Source organism: Nicrophorus vespilloides, unplaced genomic scaffold (assembly GCF_001412225.1).
Source record: "Nicrophorus vespilloides isolate i.1.1-1 unplaced genomic scaffold, Nicve_v1.0, whole genome shotgun sequence".
NCBI lineage: Eukaryota > Metazoa > Arthropoda > Insecta > Coleoptera > Silphidae > Nicrophorus > Nicrophorus vespilloides.
The window spans coordinates 157,939-181,215 of record NW_017100093.1 but is presented as its reverse complement, the minus strand read 5'-3'; the positions used below and the strand labels follow the sequence as shown (position 1 = coordinate 181,215).

General features: G+C 28.9%; 1 long non-coding RNA gene across 1 annotated transcript in view; it reads left to right on the top strand.

The window, feature by feature from the left end:
* The first annotated feature begins 16,368 nt into the window (after window positions 1-16,368).
* Window positions 16,369-23,277, top strand: part of LOC108567648 — a 91,738-nt gene continuing 84,829 nt past the window's right edge. Inside the window, exon 1 of the long non-coding RNA XR_001891253.1 lies at window positions 16,369-16,422. This is a non-coding gene — a long non-coding RNA (uncharacterized LOC108567648). The remainder of the gene's footprint in view (window positions 16,423-23,277) is intronic.

Genomic DNA, 23,277 nt, shown 5'->3' with positions numbered 1-23,277 from the left:
TACTCAAAAATAATAACATTGTATATAATATGAATGATATATTTATTGGTCAATTTATAGTCAATCATAATATGTAACATTTTCGTAAATGCCAAGGTTTCATGTGACACGATAATACAGTATATGAACACGTTTTGATTTACACAGATGGCATTAATAGTAATAGACAATTATTAGCCCCATAGCATGCGATTAAGTTACGTGACTTTGGAATTATTAAATGTGATTTACTCATACTGATAATAGTTGGTTTATGAAATTTGTTATATAATAATTGTTTAAAATTATAATATCATTTCATGTACACTTCATTCATTTGGTTGCATAATATACATTTATTTCAATACATTTCTTAAATTGGCAGAACCATCTTTCAAAAAATTCTTCAAAATCGAGCTTTTGGAGGCTTTCAAGTTCAACATTGACTGTATTAATGATCTTCTCATTGGAACTGAAGACTCTTCTCCTCAATTCTTTGTTTCGGAAACAGTCAAAAATCAAAAAGGTTACATGTCTTTTGTCGTCATTTAAAATTTGTGAAACTCATCGAGTGTATTTCTTCGTGTAGTGATGACACAGCTATGGCTTTCAAGCTCAATTCATCACCTACCATTTCCTGTGTCGTTATTAGATTTTAGTCAGGGCTACATTTATAACGTCGGTCGAAGATTTCGGGGGATCTTCAAGAGGTTCATCCTCCACAGAAAAATATCCGATCTGAAATCATTGAAACCACTTGGAAATGGTCACAAGGGATGGTGCATTCACTCCAAATTCATTTTGGCATTCATGGTATGAATTTTTGTGTAAATACCTATTATTAATTCAGAAATAATTCAAAATATAGTTTTTCAAATATTTTAATCAATTTGAAAAATATTCCAATTTATATAATTGAGTATTTCGATGATATATAAAATTAGAGTTATTTCATTTATTGCTTTTATTTTTACGCAATTTGAAAATAACAGTTTTTCCTCTGGTGATGAAACTGCTGCTAAACAAAATATTGTAGATGGTTTATTTGACAATATAGATCATTTGAAATTTGCTAGTTGAGCAACCTTTTGAGGATGATAATACAGGTTGTTTGTATCCCTGATCTGCTGGAAGAAAATCATACAGATGATGACAATTCGCTTACTGCAAGTTTCATTTAGTCAGCGATTTTCTTAAACATTATCCTCTTGTTGAAAAAGTGAAAATGGTCATTCTTTTTAATGTCCAGAACCAATCTTCTGATTTTTCAAATACTTAATTAAACTATTAATTTTCAATATTGAAAATACTGTTTTGTAGCATTTCCCGAGTTTAAATTGTTTGCAAAACAATGAAAACTTGTTTAAACAAAGCTTCTGCGCTGTATGAAATTTGCATAAGAAGCTTAAATAGGACCAAACTTCCGGACCAAAGGCGAATGACGATTAAATTTTAATTAATATTAATTATAATAAAACTCGTGCGATACGAAAGTGAAACTCAGGCGGATTCGTGTTTTTCAGGTGGGCCTCTTTTCGTTTCACGAAAGAAGCAAATAAATCAAGCGCACGTCGCGCTCGTTCCCAACTTATTTATTTTTATTTTCATTTTTATCAGGACCAACATTACATTTCAGTATTGTTTTCTACGCGTTCCTTTATATTTATCCTTATATCCAACCAAAAAAAAACACCCCACTCGCCCACCCTTAATTTTACGGGGGCTCGGCCACGTGATTTGTTACACACTATGACCGTAATAGAATAAATAATGCCCACGGTATAGGCTTCTTCACCTGACCCGCATCGATCCGTCACGACACGCTCTCGTGTTACGTAATTTCGGTCCGGCGTTCGAATTGTTGCTGGATTTACCGCAATAACAATAAATAATTGTGTTTGGGGTAAATTTTCGTAGTTTGCCAAATGTGGCCCAAGTATTATTACAATTACTGTTGACTTCTCCCTAATTCCACACATATGTATTCAAAGTTGTATTATATCGGACGTCGAGGCCGCACAGACATGCACAAACTGAAACGAAAACTTTAGACATTATAACGTGTTTCTCTTGAGTATGGGCTGCTGTGTATGTCGTTGTTGCAACAATTCATCTTGGAATGTCTGTTATTCACTCAAGAACTTCTTTGTACACGGCACGACGGGTAAGCTTCCTTTTCCGTACCCCTCACCGCCAAGCTCATTCTATCCACTTCAATACCACTTTAATTACATCTATATTTCATGCTTCCTATTCGCAAAATACTGTTGTGATTAAAACTATAGAATAACGCAAACCTCTGTCTTTGTACAGGATTCTTTTTAAACCAAAATTAATATCATTAAAGACATTTCACAACATAATATTCATCTTAATATATGTAATATATGTAAAATTGTGTATCTTAAGTAATTATTACATATAAAATAAACGATTTATAAGATCAAGATTAAAAATGCTCGTAATTAGAAGTACTTAATACAAAAACCGCAAGAATTTTAAGGGCCTACGAGAATTTTTAGGCCCACGGATTTTTTTTTGTTCAGTTTTAATGCATTTTGAAGGTAAGATTTCTGATGCCTAGGGTGCAGGGACTAAGGGTGGTTTTGTGCCTAGGATCTATGACAACCTTAATTAGACTCTAATAGATAATAACTTTGAATGAGGATTAATAGTTAAGATAATAATTTAAGAAATATTAATAATATGTACGAGTCTATGTAATTCTGATAAACTTTAAAAATATTCTTGTATTTTATGTATAAATTATTTTATTTTAATACTATAATTATAATTTCAATCTTTGAAAAATTATATTCATAATCCAACTAACTTGTTTACAATTATTAATATTATTATATTTGTATATAATTGAAAATGTAGATCAGTATGTTTTTCTCCTATGAAATGGATTATTGGTTACTATTTATTATTGAAATGCTTTAATATTAAATTAATACATTTATTATAGCAGAACATTATAGAACTTCCATGATTAATTTGTAAAGAAATATAACATTATTAAATTTGAATAAGATTTTTGCCTTAACGTAATATAAAAAAAAACGATTAATCGCGTAATTTAAAATGCACCCTCCCATTTCCATAATGATAAGAAGTAAAATATTCACTACCATGTGTATCTGACAATGAAACATCGCTCAGTATTCGTCTAATACAATTTCATTTCATTTATAATGTTCTCCGCTTTAACATTAACAAAGAATAAATGATTTATTTACATAAAGTAATATATTTACCACATCAAAATTTTTAACACAACACATAATTAATTAAATGAGAAGAATGAAATTTATGCATATTAAAAAAGTACTGAATATTTGAGAAATATACAAATAATAACAATAAAATTAGATTAGATAACAGTAAAATATAACATAAATTCATTTTAATAATTATGTTCAGTAATCAGTGGGTAAAAATAAGAATTTTATACGTTGAAATGTATCTATATTAATAAAAAAGCAAAAAACAATTAAATAGAATTCAATACTATTCGACAATACCTCATATAGTGCGGCTTCGATCAGTTTATATTCTACAATAGTTCAGTTTCAATATTTTAAAACAAAATAAATTAGTTGTGACATCCAAAAAAAATTTACATCACTTAAAATCTTCGTTGATCAAAAAGATGAAAATCGGAGTAAATTCTGATTTGAGTCCGCAGGCATTCTCCCGATTTACCCGTGGTAACGACGCTACTGCTGGTCAATATCAAATAAAGAATAAAAATCCATATTCAGTACTTATAAAAGCATACTCAAGGGACAATGTATAAAGTCTACCATTTCCAATCATGTTGATGTACACAAAGGAAATGCACTTGAACCAAACCTGCAAACAGTTTTAAACGACGTCAAACTTTGTCTCGAAGAATGACTTCTTATATGCAAGCAAAAAAGCCGAATCGATTCATGTAACCTTTATCATCACAACAAAATATGTTACATAGTAATTTTAATGTGTATGAAATAATTATGTAATATATGAAAAATAATTTAATTTTTTCAAAACATGTTACGTAAAATATAAATTCAAGTACCCGTAAAATATATATATATATATATATATACGTTTTCAGAGACATCTTTTTGCAGTTTTCATGCGGAGATTTATGGTTCTTTGCATAATTTCTATTTTATTTTTCTCTTTCTCTTCCTTTACATTTATCGCTCCTTCTTCCTCTTTTCCAGAGAGTGCATCTCTTAGAAATAATGTAGGAAGTAACTATAGCTGTGTGTGTTATTTGCATCGTCGACTGTTATTAAATGGAGGAGTGGGCGTGCGCGTTTTTAAAGTTATGGTGGCAGTAATTAATTTCGTTGTTTCGCATGTCGCATCTGGCGCAGACTCATAATTTATTCAAGGAAATTAGTAAGGAATCAATTCGGTTTCGTGAGTGCGTGCGAAAGAATATAATATCAGGATTTGTATATGGGCATAAATAAATAGTCATTTTCCATGAACCCACTTAATTATCCACCTTAAGTACCCCCGGCCTCTCTTCCTGGCCGCCTCCTCTTCTAACACTCCCAACCCGATCCGACACCCCTTTGGCCATACTGCGGTCGCACCGGCACTACTCCATTATCGACCGCTAAATTTCATGTACTTATTTAAAACGATTTTCCGATTTGATATTTCCTGAAGCCCAGCTAGCAACAGGAACATTATAATCCCAATGTTTGTTTTTATTATACGTATATCCATTGCGAATATTATATTAACATAATTATTTGTATCTATTTACAATATCTAAATTTATAATTCTATATATATTTTATTTATTCTGGAGCGAATACGTGATACCATAATAATCTAAAATAATGTTAATAGATACTTTAATAATTGGATATAAAAATATAAATTAACTATGTTATCATTAATTCTTTATTTATAGTTATGAGGGTGACCTGACAAAAGCGCACAGTAACAATAGCGCGAAAGTACGGTTATGGTATGGTTTTGGATATATTTTAAAAATACACATAATATGTGTACACAAGTTTTAAAAATGTTATAGCAGGTTCACAATCAGGGACTTCTCTTCTCATGGTCAATCGTTATGCGAAACGTCGCTTGTCAATTTTCTTACAATTAATTCCACTTTTCCACTGTAAATAATTTCACGAATATGTATTTCCATATACACTTTAGTTCCGTAGATCAGTGGTTCTTAACCTATTAGTAGTCGCGTCCTCCTTAAAATCCTAAAATATATTCGTGGCTCCTTTTATATTTTAAAATATTTTTGCGGCTAACACAACCAACAACACCAATAATTTTTCTTTATTAGATTATTATGAAATTTTAAATCACCTTGATATTACAAATTTTTGAATCCAGAATTATGAGTATAATTCTGTCCCTTTTTTCACTTTCAACAAGTTTAATATACTCAATATTAATTCATTTATAAATATAATATTTGTTAGAAAGATTTGATTGGTAATTTGTCTTTTTTCTCAATAAGAGGTATTTTTGAACATACATTAAAATAGGAAATTAGTATAAAACATATTGATTATTTTAAAATTAAAAACATACAAGTAAATTCGAAACAAATAATACATTATTGTAACTATCACAAAATCTGGAATTTCATTAAATTACTCATATATATATATATATTAGACACAATTGAATATACGTGTTTTTCAACATTAAATTAAATTTAAAGTTAAATTGTTGTGATTCGTCTTCATAACAACGGTTCCTTCTATATAAAGTTATATACTCATCTAAGGAATCAGAGGGTGAAGAATAATAACCATCTATGGTATATGGGATAAATATATCCCGACTATACCAGTTTAGAAATTATATAAAAAAACAGCATGTCTTGGCGCTGTAGCAAAAGCGCGCAGGACAAAAGAGCGCAGTAACAAATGCGAAAAATAAAAGTCGCCCTACCCACGACCTAGTGGACACAGGTTCAAATCCTGGTCAAGCCAGGCCCTTTGTGAGCCCTCTCGGTGCTTGCAGCAATAGGGCCACAGATGGAAAGTGAAATGAATTAAATTTACTCAATGTTCACATTGATGAACAGATTGTAAATAAAATTATAATAAAAAAGCAGAAATTATAGATAATTATTAATATTTTTATTTAAATATAATTTATATACATTTATATACAAGACAAACCATGCAAATTACTTGTAATTATGCATCCACAAATTTTACAAATTTTATTTTCTTGAATTTGGTTGAAAATGTTCCTCAGATATGATCTTACGTTTCCTGTTATACATTGTTGTAATTTTTCCTCTTGCTTTACTTCAAACCCAATATTTTTACTTTACATCATCCGTTTTTTCGGCACTTGAAATTCCGCATCCATACCCATTTCTTCTGGTTTGTTTTTCAGTACGATTTTACGTTTTCTATTTTCATCCGCTTCCTGTTTCCATCCATTGTTAATGTCATTTTCCACTTGTTTTACTCCGCATCCAATATTTGCCTTTTCTATTTCTTTTATAGTATTTAATATATTTTTAATATTTTCAACATTCATTATTGGCATTAAACTCCTGTTTGATGAATTTTGCATTGGTTCTTCGTTGGTTTCTATCTCCATTTTTTTCACCGAACAAGGAATATCCTTCATTTCCTTCACTGATATATCTTGTCTTTTTCGGTCTGCTTTCGCCTTCCTTTTACAATCTTCCAATTGTTTTTTATTTAATAAAATTTGTCTATTAATTTCTTCAATAGACTTTTGCAGCTCTTCACTTGATGCAGTCCCAAAATTTGAAATATTTCTTTTTAAAACTAAATCATCCACTTCCTCTTTACTTATTCCTGGGTGCAGACTTTTCATACTCGAATTGTATGCTTGGAGACTCTGTCTCGCAATTGCTATTTGACTATTAACCTCTTTTAGCGATTTCTCAATATCTTCAGAGTTCATAGTGTTTTTGAAACCTTTACTATCCATAATCTTGCTGGTATCTTGTCGTCGTGAATTCACTACTTGAAATGTAACTAAATTCCATCAAGAGTGACTATTTATACTATATTCAGGTATGAGGGTTTTATTACACCCCCACCCCTTCCGATCACCAAATTTTCCAAGAATTCAATATATTATATATTCTTAGAATAAACATTTCGTTACGTTTTTGAGGTAATAAAAATATGCAAAAAGGGCTATGGACAATTTCTCTTTGTAGTATTTTACTTTTTGTTTCATTACTAATATTCTATGGAAATGTTAAATTATGTTTTTTTTTCTGCAGAGGTCATAACATTTAAAAAGAAATTGTATACCCTTATAAAGTTTTATTGACCACTATAGTGTCTATTACCAAAATTGAAGATATTTCTTTGAAATAATTAAATGTATTTGTATAATTCTGCTGAATTACTGTATGTATTTAGAGGTACCGAAATGTTTCTTCTAAGAATATATAATATATTGAATTCTTGGAAAATTTGGTGATCGGAAGGGGTGGGGGTGTAATAAAACCCTGATATTGACAATTAAATATTGTATGAAAATTTTAATATTCTTTTGAATAAACAATGAAAATTTTTCTATTTATTTAATTGCATGAAAAATTATCTAGTAGAATTGCTTCGTTGTGCTTTCGAATTGAAAATGATAAATGAGAATATTTTTGATGTATATTTGTATAAGATGCTGATATATAATAGTAAAGAATGAGTACAGATTAAGCAATATTATTATTGCAATCTTTAAGCTCTATCAGAATGTAGTATCTATATGTATATTAGGATTCTAGTAGAGCGGAATGCTATGCATTTTGCATAGTTTCGAACTTTAAATTGTAATGCGGTTCGGAATGGTTGCTCTTGTATTTTTGCATTGGCATTGATTTAAATTAATTGATTGATTTATTGAATAAAATTGTAAAAATCCAACCGATGAAAAAAATAAAAAAATAAACTTCTAATTCTGCATCTACACAAATTTTATTTTCCTTACCCACTTCTTCATGTCTGTTTGTATGTACGATCTTACGTTTCCTATTCTCATCCGATTCCTGTTTTACATTGTTGTTGTTATTTTCCGCTTGTTTAATATTTTCAATATCCATTATCGGCATTAAACTCCTGTATGATGATTTTTGCGCTACTTTGGTGGTTTCTGTCTCTAATTTTATCACCGAACTAGGAATATAATTAATTTCTTTTCTTTTCGGTCTGATTTCGCCTTCCTTAAGAGAGATACTTAAAAATAATATCTAACAAAAAGTATATTTATATTTTTAGCAGTATTAAATGGTTTTATGAAATGTAATCTTTACAGAAATATAATAATACCGAAATACCCTATTTTTTGCACCTTAATTTTTAGACCTTAATTCTTTATAAGAAAAATTACTATGACCATATTTTTTCTATTTAATTGTAAAATAAAAAAATGAAATACTGGCCAAATGGATGATATTTACTTGAAATAAAGTAGTTAAAATTCATTTAATATATTGAAAACGTATATAGATTTTCATAATCAATGTTATTTATCAATAGTTTTTATTTTGCGATATTCCATATCTTTGAATACTAATTTCTGTAACAATATTATCATAAATTCACATAGCAATTAACAGTAAAGCTTACATGCCATTTTTAAAACTATTTAAAGAATGAATTCTAAAAGCGCACTCTTTTACATATTAAAAACCGTTCGTGACTGTAATTTAACGACAGATGAATAACTTTTATTATATTAATAAAACAATTCCCATACGAGTTACTATACAAAGTGCATGCATGTTTATGCAATTCCACTTTGAGCCAATTTCTTATGCGCGACTTAATCCACTTGCAAATTAAGATGCACTATTGTTTCAGTTTGAACTTTAAGCAAATCTCTTTGTAACAATTATTTGTCTTCTGAAATTCACTATGATCAATAATGTGTCAAACATTTCTGAAGATATTTCGATAATTGTACTAAAAATAGTTATTTTACTTTTGTTTTTAGGAATTTCGGTAATAGATTCATATATAACTCATTTATGAAAGAAAATTAACTTTAAGAAAAAAAAATATGTCTTTTAAATAATCGTGTTCATATGCATTAAGAAAATTCAGTATTCAATCAATAATATTGTGTAATGTTTAAATTTTTTCACAGGAAACTATAACAATCTATATATCATATTTATTAGTTCACATTATAAGCCTTCGACCGAAATCTTTACGCACGGAGGATAATAATATATTATGTTAGTTTATGCATTTGTAATATAAAAAGCTGACACTATTAAGTAAGTATTTTAACTTAATATCATAATATTTTATATATACGTCGGCAGGAAAAGGAAAGTACTGATATCTAAAAAGTTATGAACAGGAAATATGAAAATGCTTCGGATGAGAAAAGCACATCATATGTCTTGGACTTCCCGTCGCGTCCTTTGATGAGACTCTCAGTGGGATGGCTAACGAATAACCTATATATTTTTTTCTTTTTAGTGTGTATCTCACTTCCTTTTAATATTATACCGAATACATCAAATGGCAGTCGTTCTGTGTTACGGAAATGAATTGTGCAAAATCAGAATATTTTTCTAAAGAAATGCCGAATGTAACTATTCTATTGATAAAAGAAAAACTTAAAGATCAGCGATTCCTTTGAAAATATAGTATTTAAGAAAATTATTACCATACGTAACGTCAATACTTAAAGTTACGTAAAAATATTATTTTGTAGGAAAAAACCTTTATTTCACTTAATAAAATTGTATTGAAATGTATGTGTTTCTTCCAATTTTATTGAAAATATTATAAAGAGAAATAAAATATATCTACATGAATACCTCGTATAGTGCCAATATTGTTTGAAACTGGACTAATGGAGGATTTTAAAACTGCAAATAAACAATACCATTTTTGTTTTATAAAATAACTACTAATTTGCTTAATTAAAAATTAGTTTGTTTTGAAACTTTCACTGATCGAAGTGCAATATGCAAGAGATTGCTGTTTTTTTTCTTTACAAAATTAATGTAATTGTTAGTATTTTATTAATTTCAGTAAAAATAAAAACATCACAAAATGATAAAATAATTATTTGTTATCAAATCAAATAAATAATAATAACATTTATTGAATCAACTTACCAACAACAAACTCAACAAAATAATATAATAAGAAAATTAAACCAAAATTGATTTGTTACACCATAGACCATAAGTCTTTCTACCCCAAACGTCAATCATTTAACAATATTTGTTTAATACTTCTAGTCTTTTAATTGAATAAACGTAAATCTATTTATTTCGCTTTAAATGTGAATATATGTTTTTACTATTTTACACGAAATATGAACTTTATGTTACAGAATGTACTTGTAAGAAGTATAGTAAGAAGTGAGTAAAAAATTAAGTTAACACGTTAAGGACGACACAAATCGGTTTGCCTGTATAAGGTTTGTATAAGAAATGTATTGGCGTTTACTCTTTGTAATTGACGTAAGATATATTAGTCAAAATCAGTGCATAGCGACAAAACTATTATACATAATGTATGACCCACCGGTGGGCCATGCTGTCGTCAACTTGTTAAGGTGACTTGATTATAACGTTCCTGTTATTTTGGAATATCGTTGACAGTATAATTTATTTTATATTATATTAAAATATATACCAATGAAGTTTTCCGAATATAATTGCCTTGTCACTCACAATTTATAAATAGAATATTGATAGAAATGTTATAACCATAAGTCCAGGTCTTTTCATGACATTGATTGAATAATAATCAGATAGTTAATGAATGTTTATTTTAAATTTTATAATAATTTATAAAAATAAAATTAAAAAAAACTGTTTATCAAAATGTTACCACTAAATGTTGATATCAGCGGTTTTTAATCTTTCGTATTTCCCCTTTTTTACTTGAATAATTATGTGCCCCCTGTATAATATAAGATACCTACCGGCTTGTCGCTAGAAGAAGACGTAGATTAGAAAATTAATTTTTTTTTTATTAAGTCTTTAACGAATGTTTGGTCACTTATAATAGCAAATAGCAAATATATAGCAATAGTGGAAAAGGTATCTTTCCACTTCTTACAATTGCGAAATTGATATTTCTGTTGTAGTCTAAATATAGAAACTTCAAAACAGGCACATATTATTCATTAGATCTATGGCCTAGAAATGTTTTATATCTCTAATGCCTTGATTCTTAAATGCAGCAATACCTTGCATAGTGCGGTTTTAACCAGTACGAATTCATTACCACGCAAGGTTTCAAAATTGAGTGATATAAATAATTAAAATAGTTTGCAACATTATTTTTATACATAAACGATAGATACATTTTTTCAAGCTCAAGTTTATTTCTGTGCTCTTTATTTTTATACGGTTTTAATGTCCACGATTAGTTCTGTTTCAAACAGTATTGGCGGAACTGATTTCCTACACTATTAGATCTTATTTTTCATTGTGTTATTTATTGATTTTAAATTATTAAATTAAAATTTAAATAAATATTTTCGATGTTTATGAATGTGTAACAATTGTTAGATTATAATAATGAGGCAATATATACTTACTAAAATCATTTGTCAATTAGAACAACAGCCCTGTTTGTTTGGTACTAATTAAATTTAATAATTTAATAATAATTAGACATAGTGTATATTTCATTAGTTTCAAATATCTGTTTGTAAATTAAAAAAAAAAAAGATCATATTTATTGCGCAAACATCATCAAATTATAAACTCAATACAATAATATAATAACAAAAATAAAATAAAACTGCTGCAAAGGGCTATTGACCATAGGTATTTCTGCCATTTTTAAATAAATTAAAAATGTTTCAATAAATAATAAAAAATCAATAAAAAAATCAAACTTTAATTATTTTAGAGTTTGAAGGAAATTAAATATTATATTGATTATATTTAGATGTAAAATGATAATACAGTAAGACCTCATTTAGCGCTTTAGATGCGTTCCTGAAGACAGATTACTGAACCAAACAACATTAAAAGAGGTTTTAACATATAGAAAATAGAAAAACGGGAACAAGCGACAAATAAATAAACAAATTTTACTATAATTTGCATTATAATATATGTTTTATGTAATACAAACATTTGCACACAGAAATATTAAGTTTATTTTTGTGATGTCTATCTCTTCTGATATTTTTTACTTTCCGATAAAATCGTCTAGAAATTTGTCGTATTTTGTCACAAATGTTGGTAGCAGGCGATCGCACCCAATACTCTTCTTGCTTTTGCACTTCTGGCAATTTGGATCATTCGCTACAATTTGATCAACGATTTCGGTTATCATTTCTAAAATTTTTCTAAGAAAATCTGTACCAAGTTATTTTGGTTGATCGCCTTCAGAAACAGTATTTTCGCATTCTTCAATTTCTTGTTCTGCCAGTTCTTGAAGGTCGTCATTGGCTCTCACCAGAAACACTCAAACAAGCATAGATTCTGGGGAAGCAGCGCTACGCGTTTGGGAATAATCGTATTATATTTGAATCAATGCCGCCATAATTTGAATCCGGATTTTGAGCTTTTTTAAGGTTTATAGTAAATTAGCGTTAATCGAGGCAGCGCTAAGCGAGTTCTTACTGTATTTTGGATTTTCGTTTTTGATCTGTGTCGGTTGTTTTTCATGGATGTTATCCTCGTATTATTATTTTTTTTTCTTTGTTGAGATCACACTCAGAGTTTGGTTGGAATTTTAAATGCGGAAGCATAAGCAAGTTCCTCTCATTTATCACCCAACTTCCGGTTTATGCCGCCGCCCTCATTCCCATCCTCTTCTTCTCTTCTCTCTGCGGAAATTCGTTGGTGTGCTCACTTTATATTTATTTGGAAGATTTCTTTGGAACTACTTTCACGCGGACTGGCAGCAGGAGGCAGGCCTCGATCCTCGTAGCTCGCGCTGTCCTTATTTATCGTTCTCTCTTAAGAAAATAGAATCCTGCGCAAAAAAAACGAATAGAACAGAATAGACAGATGTTGAAGAGTCTGCGAAATAAAGGTGATCGCTTAGAAGAAAATAATTGGTCTTAAGTTCACCATCGAAACATTTCGACAATTAACGAAATTAATAATTAAATTTTATCGAGAAAGCCACAGGAGACGGACGCTCGTTAATGAGAGCTTGTGAAATTCCACCCGTTATTATTTATCATTAACTAAAGTATCATTAAATTCAGAACGATTTTATGCGAAACGTAATTAAAATAATTGCCACGGGAATATAGCACATAGACACACACATGTACACGCAATCATTGTTGTTGCTGCTGCTGTTGCTGTTGCCGTTGTTCCCGCATCCGAGGTTTCCTTTAATGAATATTTGTCCAATTAAATCATAACATAAATTACAAGCTAATCTGGTTGTATTAAGCCATAATTAATTTATTATTATTTACTAATACGTTCGATGCTGCTCGCAAAATCTGCGAAACATAACCAAATGGTGTAGTAGATGAATACATGAAGAACAATAACGCATTTAAAAAAGGAAAACTTTTTTAACTTCATTTTTAATATATTTGCATTCAATATTGGAGATGCTAATGCTAATGCTAATTTATCCTTTACGTGGATTTGTGGATCGTTCAACTTCGCTGTTTGCAGAGTGGAAACTATTCTCTCTCAGAAACAAATTTAAACTTATTCCATCAATAAAAAGTAAACAAAAGCGACTGGGACAGATGACACTATTTGGATAAAATATTGCGGAAATAATATGAAAAAATAAATATAAATATAGGTACAGTTTTGTAAACAGTTTGATTTATATCATTGTTAGCTGAATTATAAACTTCTCCTATCCCGGAAAGTAATTTTATGAAATACCTAATACTTTAAACTATTATGTAACACATAAGGTACCAAAGTTTAAAATTCATGAAAATAAATAGTTTTAATATGTTAGGAAACAAAGATTTAAGTTGTAAGTAATCTGATTAAAATATTCATAATGCTTAATTTATGCTAAGTTGATGAAGAAATATATTGTGTTTATTGAGATTATACTTTAAGAAGAAAGATTTTTAGCGAATATCGAAGGATGATGAAAAATAGATAATTTAGAGTAACTTCTAAAATGGCTCCGAAGAAAGCGATATGAAGCACTTCCAAAGCCGATCTTTATCCGTAGAAAGTCATTTTCTGTGTCTGGTGGGATTGGCAGGAAATTCCATATTATGAGCAGTTAGGAAATAACCAGAAAGTAAATTCACGTATCTACTGTTGCTGACTGTATAAATTTTAAGCAGAATCGCTTATTTTTACATACAAACAAAATAAATGTATCAATTATTAGATTATTTACTACGATTCCAGTCATACCTTAAGAAATAAGAGGCATTCCACTAAATTTCTTCGTTAAGCGAAACTTCGTTTAAAAAGGGAAAGATGCTATGGCGAGAATGAAAATACGTTCTTTTACAAACAAAATGAAAAGCTTTGAAAACAAGGAAAGTTTCTCTTTCAATTGCCTAAACTGAGTTATTGCATTTAACACTGATTGCTTATCAATAAATGTTCTTCGTAAATCACGATAATTTTCACCATAAAATTAAAACTAGTACTTTAACTTTGTCTTCATTTTATTTGTAATCGTTACTAAAAAGCTTTTCAATTTTTTTTCTGAAAATCCATGTAACACGTCTGCGTGACGATCGTGCACTAATACTAGCAACAAAAAAATCTCCAACTTCCTGCTGGACTTTAGGTCCTTGACGTGGGAAGGTTCTGGGTTCTGGGCGCCACTTCCTTTTGCGGAGACGAAGAACACCTTACTTTCTGCTTTTCTCATAGCACTACGTTTCTTATGCTCTCCTCATAGCATCTCGTTTCTTCTCATTTCTCTCTGAGGCAACAACCGTCTTTCTTCACGGTTGGCTTTCAACTCTACCGGAACTCACATTGTATGGAGGAGCGTAGTTTTTATATTTAATGAACTTTGCAACGTTACAACCATCATTTTGTACATTCGATAAGTTTCTAATATAATAACGTTTTTCATGGTTAATTAATGAGTCACAATTGTTAGACAGTAACAATAAGGTTATAGATAAAATAAAGCCGTATACCAATTAGGAACAAAGGGCTGTTGACCTAATTATAGTACAATAATCCTATTTGTTGGTGAATATAATGTTCAATCACTTCTCCAGGCAGACTGAATATTCATTTTTTTTTAAATAAATATATATAAAATTTACGTATATTGATGAGTACTACTAATCCTTTGGGTAGCAACGTTCTTTAATTATATGGGCACACTACAGACAAATTTATGTAATTCTAAAACGATTTCGTAATGAAATGAGTCTTAATACAATACATATTAAGAAATTGTTTAAAGCTGAAAATCCTGATTATTGGATCTAAATCATAATATATAATGAATATAATACTAATATTATGAAATTGTTTTACAATATACTTTTGAATGTTAATATTGTTAAGTGTTTCGAAAAACAAAGAATTATTTGATAATGTAAGTGCATTGGCTACGCATTGAGCAGGTTGTTTACATAATAAAATATTAATAACGTTCGGTTCTTACATTAAAGAAACACTCGATATTCACTTTACTGTTCTGAATTAATAAGAGACAACTAAATATATTATTTATTACTTGAAAAGAGCATTTTCAGGCAACAAATACTTCTATATTAAATACAGCACAATAGTATTACATATTTATGTTATTATTATATTAGATTGAGTTTTTAGGAATACAAACTTAATTAATTTTTGATATGATTTTCTAAATGCAGTTTGCAACGTATTTTTTGAAAAAAAGTTAATAAATTTGCATTATTAATTTTTAAAAGCAGTTTCAAATAATAAATCATAATTAAATTTACTATTCATACATTCTTCTTAATAATTTAATAAACAATTGTTAATATCAATAGTAAAGGCTCCAAAAAATGACTTTTGGTTGTTGCCCAATTAATTAATAAACCTAAATAATTTAATTTAACGTAAAATTGGACTAGATTTTTTTATATTACAAATACAATTTGAAGGTTTTTGTATATTTGCGAATTACACTTCCATTTTGTATTTGCTATACAAACTGAATCACTTTGTTCTGTGTGATGTATTCTTTTAGGTCATCCAAATGGATGTTCGCTTAACGAGAAAGCCAAATTACAGAGAAACCTAGTTTCACTCTGTGTGGGTGTGCCTCGAGTAGATTGAATAAATCTGTACAGTAACCGCAATCCTTAGTTATTATACAGCTCAAAATAGATAATATGCAAAACATGAATTGAATATACCCTTGCTTTCTATTTTGTTAATTTTGTATATTATTGTTAATTCGATGATCCGCATAAAATAGCTTTCATGCTTGTATATTAATTTAATTTTTGTTTTTTTTTTGCAGATTGTGTCATTCATCGATTATATAATAAGCTTATAATCCTAGCTTTATTTTGGTGAGTCATACATATATAATATATAATATATAATTTAATATTTTATTTTTAATGGATTTAATCGCTATTAAATTGTTAATGGTATAATCTGCTACTTAATATAAAGTTTTAGGTAATGATATTAACTATTATTGATTATAGTTATATAATTTAGAAGTAATAATATTAAATCAACTATTACAATGGTGCTTTAATTAAATTTGTTTGCAATATATATAACAATTTGTTTTTGTCGTACACATTGATATATTCTATCTTGAGTTGAAACTTTATGAGAGGTTTCAGGAAATGATTTTATAATTTATTTTTAACTTATGTTGATGATATTTACATTTACAAGTAAATTAGGCGTAAACTATTGAAATTGTGCTGTATTCAATCTAAGATTTTCTTAAGATATTACATATATATTACATAAGTTTTTTATTTGTTTTGTACGTGCTGAAATAAGCTAAAACTTAGTTCGTTAGTTTGTGCGCTGGCCAATCTAAACACTATGAGAATAGTTATTTTATATGTGGTGAATCTAAGTGTGTTGTTGGAAGATTGGACGAAATTTTCATTCTGTCAGTGTGTATGAGAAGAGGGGGTAAGTTATAGAAGTTATCTTTGTGAGTGGAAAATGTTTATTTTTGTATTATACGTGAAAATGTATTGCGATCCATTAGTCCGGAGTCAAGAGTGTTGTTGGAGGGAAGGCCTTTTCCACCCCAGCGAAAGTCTGGACGGTCATATAAAAGCTCGGACCTAACATAAATCGCCGGAGCTAAATAAAAACAAAAGGCTCTCCACAATAATAATGTTACGTCTCCCATCCGGTAAGAAAATGGCAAAGAGCGGCGGGAATGGATCCCTCAGACTTGGCCCGGAAAAGGCATTTGTTTGGAAATTTAATAACAAGGCATCTTTCAAAAACTGGAAGACTCTTGCAGCCCGATCCATGTAGGTTGTGTGCTATGTTGTGTCTTCTGGTAGCGCATGAACTTGGATTCCCCTGGCGGTTGGCTTGAAATAAAGCTTATTTATAAAAATGGGGAAACCGGTACGATTGTAAATATTGTTTCCATTATGGGAGGGAATTGGAACGCATCGCATTGCCGCTTTATGTAAACGCATGTTATCATGTTCTGTCGGAGATTCAAGTTTGATTGCCAATCCCATATATATATATACATATGCCCATTCAAAAAATCATCCCCCTTGCGTATTGTAGCAATGCAATACAAAATCATACCAACTAAATATCATTGCGTTAGATATACGTATCCAATATGTATGTGATATATTGCATTTACTAATTATTATGTAATAAATATAATCAAACAATCAGCACATTTATTCATTATTCAGAATTAAGTTTTAATTGAGCCTAAATAACTTTTATATCTCAGCAATACTTCCCATATTGCGGTTTCGATCTGTCCGGATTTACTATAACAGTATAATATTTTTTGTATCTGACATAATACGGTTTTAAAGTATCAAAACAAACTAAATTTTAATTGAGTGGTAATAAAAATAAATACTATAAAAATTGTACACAATATTATAAACAATTAACGAAGTATTCCTGTAAATACATAAATAATAATAAAACTTACTCATATTCATTGTTTTGTCGTTAAGATTAAAGACAAATATACGGACAGAAAATTGCGGTTTCAATTTTCTTGATGATTCTTACTGTAACCTCGCTCAAAACAAATTGTTTTCCTACGTTGGACCTTTTTCGCCTGTTGCAAGGAAATTTATAACAAGCATTTTAGTATCCAGTGCCTATAGTGAAAGTTATTATCCTTTCAACTTCATTGAACAATAATTTAATTATATATATTTTAAAATTTGCGACACACCTAGGTCTGTCATACTGATTGAAAATCACTGCTTTAAGATATAGTAATTATGTTATAAAGTAACTTATGTGTAGAATTTATTTAAACATTTTTAATATTTCTTATAATAAATAATTATTATAAATTATCATATGATTATTATGAAAACATATTTTAATTTAAGTTTTTTTTCTTTTCATAATAAAATATTCAAATGCACTTCTTATTAGTATGCCGAGCGCGTCTTTGATAATTAAAAATGTAATTAGCGAATGTTGCATAATAATAAGTAGGCTGTATGGATGTTTTGGTTTCGGAGGATGCGGACGAGAAAGTTGGATATCATATTTAATATTAAATATGATTTAAATTCACTTTTGCATCAAGCTCGTTTGGGTCGGAGAACATTAAAAGCTTATAAACATCAAAACTTAATCTACCAGTAATCTGGAGCCAAGTTTTGCATGTAAATGTGGCACATGAAATGCCGCTAAAGATGTGTAACGGGATAAGAAATTATAGAGAAATATATCAGCACATACACTTAAATGCATATATACACACAAACACACAAATACTTTGAGCGAGTCTCTGTTGCGTTTCTAACTTTGAATCATATAATTGTAACACACTGTTACTAGAAAAAAATATATCAAGTGAGATATTATTATGTGTTTTTGCGGTTTCCTTTTATATGTAAATTAGAATTACATAAATGTATTTTTTTTTAATGAATCAATATAAAGTATAGTGAAAATATTTTCTCCATATACACTAATGTAATATACGATAATGCGTTTCATTTTGCGAGTAATTTTTCTTACAATTTATTTTGCTCATTAAGCGAGGTTCCACAGCACTTTTTAAATTTCTATAAGTATTTAAACATTATTTTTATTTAAGTATATTGAAGAGAAGTATTTACTAGAGTTATTCCTTCGTTAAGTAATACTTCGTTTTCAGAGGTAAATATACTAAGTCCAGAATGGGGATTCGTTTCTTCGTAATATTTTTAAATAAAGTTTTATTCAATAAACAGTCAACTTACACGCAAAGTTAAATTACATTTTAAAAGTATTAACACTAATCGATTAACAATAAAACTTCTTCTGAAATCAGGATCGTTTTTACCAAAAAATTAAAACGTTTTTATTGTCATTTAAGCACCTTTTTAAATCTTTGGTTATTAATATTTTTCTTTTATGTTAATTTCTTCGTTTAGTACAACTTCTGAAAACTGTGGAACCTCGCTTAACGAGCACCTCGTATAACGAGCATTTCGCTTAACGAAATGAATTGTAAGAAAAATGACTCGCTTAACGAACGAAGTTTCGCATAACGAGTGACGATGAGATTTGGATTGCGCGCCTGCTACAGATAATATGTGTATTTTTGAATATGTTTCACTGTACGAGTAAAAATCCGCAAATTTTGGAACGGATTAAAGTCGTTATAAAGGTTCCACTGTATATAAGTTTCACAGATAATTGTCGGTCACTGCTCTTAAAATGTAATATTTTTTAAATAAAATATAACTTGATAAATAAATCTATGCAAATAATGTTTTACAAAAACAGAGAAATAAAATCTCTTTGTTTGGTAATTTTAAATTACATTTAAATTTGCAGTAAACACGGTACATAGAGTTTCCAAATTGCAGAGCGTTTGTTTTAAAACTCTTTCTGTACCCAGTTTGTGTTAATTGGCTAAAACCCGCAAATTTTAAAGAGAACCTGGGAACATTGTAAATTAAAGTTGGAAAGCAGAGCTGCCTTTTTTAGAGATCTTTAATGTATTCAATCAAAGGCGAACGAACAAATTGAACTGAAATAGTCTTTATAATAGTCGAACTATATTTAATTATTGCATCTCTCTATTTTTATATTGAGAATTGTTGTATAATATTTTTGTAAAAATGAATATCAATATAAATGAATCGAGTTTCGTCGTTTTATAAAACAGTATTGTTCGCTTTATAAATTAATTAATTTAGCTCCAATAATTTCAAATATATACATTTTAAAATATTCATACATATAATAGCTTTTATAAAATAAGTATTTTTTTTATACATTTGGTTATATTTGCAATAAGTGAGATTCGTATTAATAAATATGTATAATGAAAATATACATCTTTTTTCAATTCTATAACCGTACAATATCAAATATAATTCGTGTACAATACTTTAGCTTGTATGTAATCATTACAATTTAAATATAAAACCAGGTGTGTTTAACATTTGTAGGTTTTATAATATTTTTGCACAAAAATGATTGTTTTCTTTTTGCTCCTCTTCGATTAGTCCGGTTTAAAAAAGCCAAGATATTGGCGGAAACGCATGCGAAATATTGCTGTATTGATAATAAGGGTATTTTTAGGGTATTTTATTACACATAATTTTATGGTAGTTGTTAATAATAAAGAAACATTCAGTAGATGTATTATCTGTAGTGTTTTGTAATGTTACATTTATAGGACTATAAACAAAGAAAGTACACGAAGCATGCATAAAGTAACAAAGAGCATCTAGCTTTTGTAACTGAAATGTATAACAAACTGCGAAACTTGTTATGGCTACAACCAATTGACCGTGATGCAAAGTTACCAGATTTATGACATTTTACCACACCCGCTGTTGAGCACTCTTGAACTAACTTTGTAGAAAATATTTCTCTAAAGTTTTATCAAAGGATTGATTAATTATTTATATAACTATTCGAAAATTAATATTGATTTTTAACACATATTTATTATAAATTATGTATTTTGTCATACATTTGTTATATTTGAAATAAATAAAAAAATATACTAAAATTTTAAAAATATTTATCATCTATTAAAAAATACTAAGAATAATTTTATATTTTTATTTAATTATCAATGTACAGAAATACCTTACATAGTCCGGATTCACAATAGTCCGGTTTGTAAATTTCAGAAAAAAAACTAAAGTTTAATTAAGTAAAATAAAAATAAATTCTAATAAAATATTACAGTAAATTAGTATTTGTATACTTATTCTACTGAAATTGTCCGGTTTTAAACAGTTTTAAACACAATGCACGGTATTGAATTTAAGTTTGATTTTTTTTTTAGAAAATTCTAATTATCAGAAATATGAATGAATTTGTCTTTCCTGTTACTACCAATTGCGTTTATACAAAACCATTCTTAAACCAAAATTTATCTCTGTAAAGAATTAAATCTGTTTTTTTTTCCGTTCTGGAGTATTTGCTTTTATTCTAATCCGTTTGTGCGTATCTCGAGTTTCCTTGATTTAATTCCGTGAATTAAGCTGGCGCGGTCTGGAGTCGATATTTCGAAAACAATTTTCCAAATTAAGTGTATCCTAATCTGCGGGTAGTCGGTGGAAACCGGAAAGGATGGATCTTCTACGATAGGCGAGATTACGTAACGACTCTAAACTTGGCTGATAACAATCAGCAATCAGGGTTACTGCGCGGACGTGTAATTTGTTGATAACGGCGGATAACTGCAATACTGCCTAGTTTTCAGTGTGAAAAAAGGAAGACGGAAGTGCGAACAGCGAACAGGGCGTGGCTAGGATACAGGATGTTGTTAGATTTAGGTGACTAGTTTCATTTCAAGGGTCGGTTTGGGCACAACCTGGGCTTCGCAAAATAGAGAAAACCTTCATGTGTACATAGAGGTTAATCAAACGATTAATGCAAAAGGCCACTGGACTAGAGCAGACGTGCCCTTCGTTCCTTTTGGGGTTTCGACAAAGCAAATGGAACGTTAGTCCGCAAAGCATTATCGACTTTAAATCTATTTCATTTAAGCTTAGTTTTAATATTAAATTCATCAATTTCTCATTTTCACTATTTACAAACGATTTCATTGTATAATCAATATGACCATATTATATTATTATATATTAAAAAAACATTGTCTTTCATAATTTTAAAGTTTGAATAAACAAAGTATTGGTTCTTGCTCTATCTTATTACTTTTATTTTAGCATTTCTAATATATTAGAATTTGACTTCTTTGTCACTATATTAATTGTAATTAATTGATATAGTTTTCGAAGTTAACAAGTAAAAATGTTCACTACAGTTAATTGAGTTGGTATTAGCGAAATTGGAATGGAATTGAATGAGCCAATTGAATATAAAAATAAAATTGCAGCAAAGCTTAATATGAAATTAGAGGTGTTAAGCGAACGGCGCTTACTGCAGAAGTGTTCCTCCGTTCATTGTAACTGCATTAGAACAGTTTATCACATTCCTCTGCAATAGGTCCTGCAATTGAACGAAATGACTTTGTATTTAAGGAAATTGATAAGATACGTGGATGAACTTAAACAGTGAGAACAAACGGCTTCCAATAAGCGCAGGGTGATTGGATGCAATTGTTGCCCGTATTGATTTCGCTTCATTTGTGTTACACACAATGGAACGGTTTTAATTAAGAAATCCGAGGATTGATTCTTTCCTTGCTCAATTCTTTTACTGTTCATTCGCATTATTTTATATTCCCAAAGGCGGAGATCAATAACGAAACTTGCTCTATTCTTGCTACATTCATTAAGATACTTTTTTTTAAAAATTATTTCTTTAGTAATTTCAGTTGAAAATTGAAATATACGAATCTTATATTGTATAAAATATATGTTCAATCTATTTAATTTGAATAAATAATTAATACTCTATTCTAGTAAATTTAATTTAATAATTTTGAAACTTGTTTTATTCATTAGAGCATTTTCATATATTAAAATATTTTTTTTTGTTGAATAAAAATAAATCGAAATTATTAAAGTGACGTATATTTTCAATTTCATGTATTTAACAATTAATTAGTTTCTTATTAATTAGTTGTTTAAAATTTAAATTTAAAAAAAATGTTTCATGAAAAATTAACTTTTCTAAATAGAAATTTGAATATTGTTTTCAAATAAATTATTTAAATAATGTCATCTTTTGAATTCGGTAATTTCAAGCATTTACTCATTCAGTATTGAAGCTTTTGTTAAGTTAAATGTGAATTACGATTA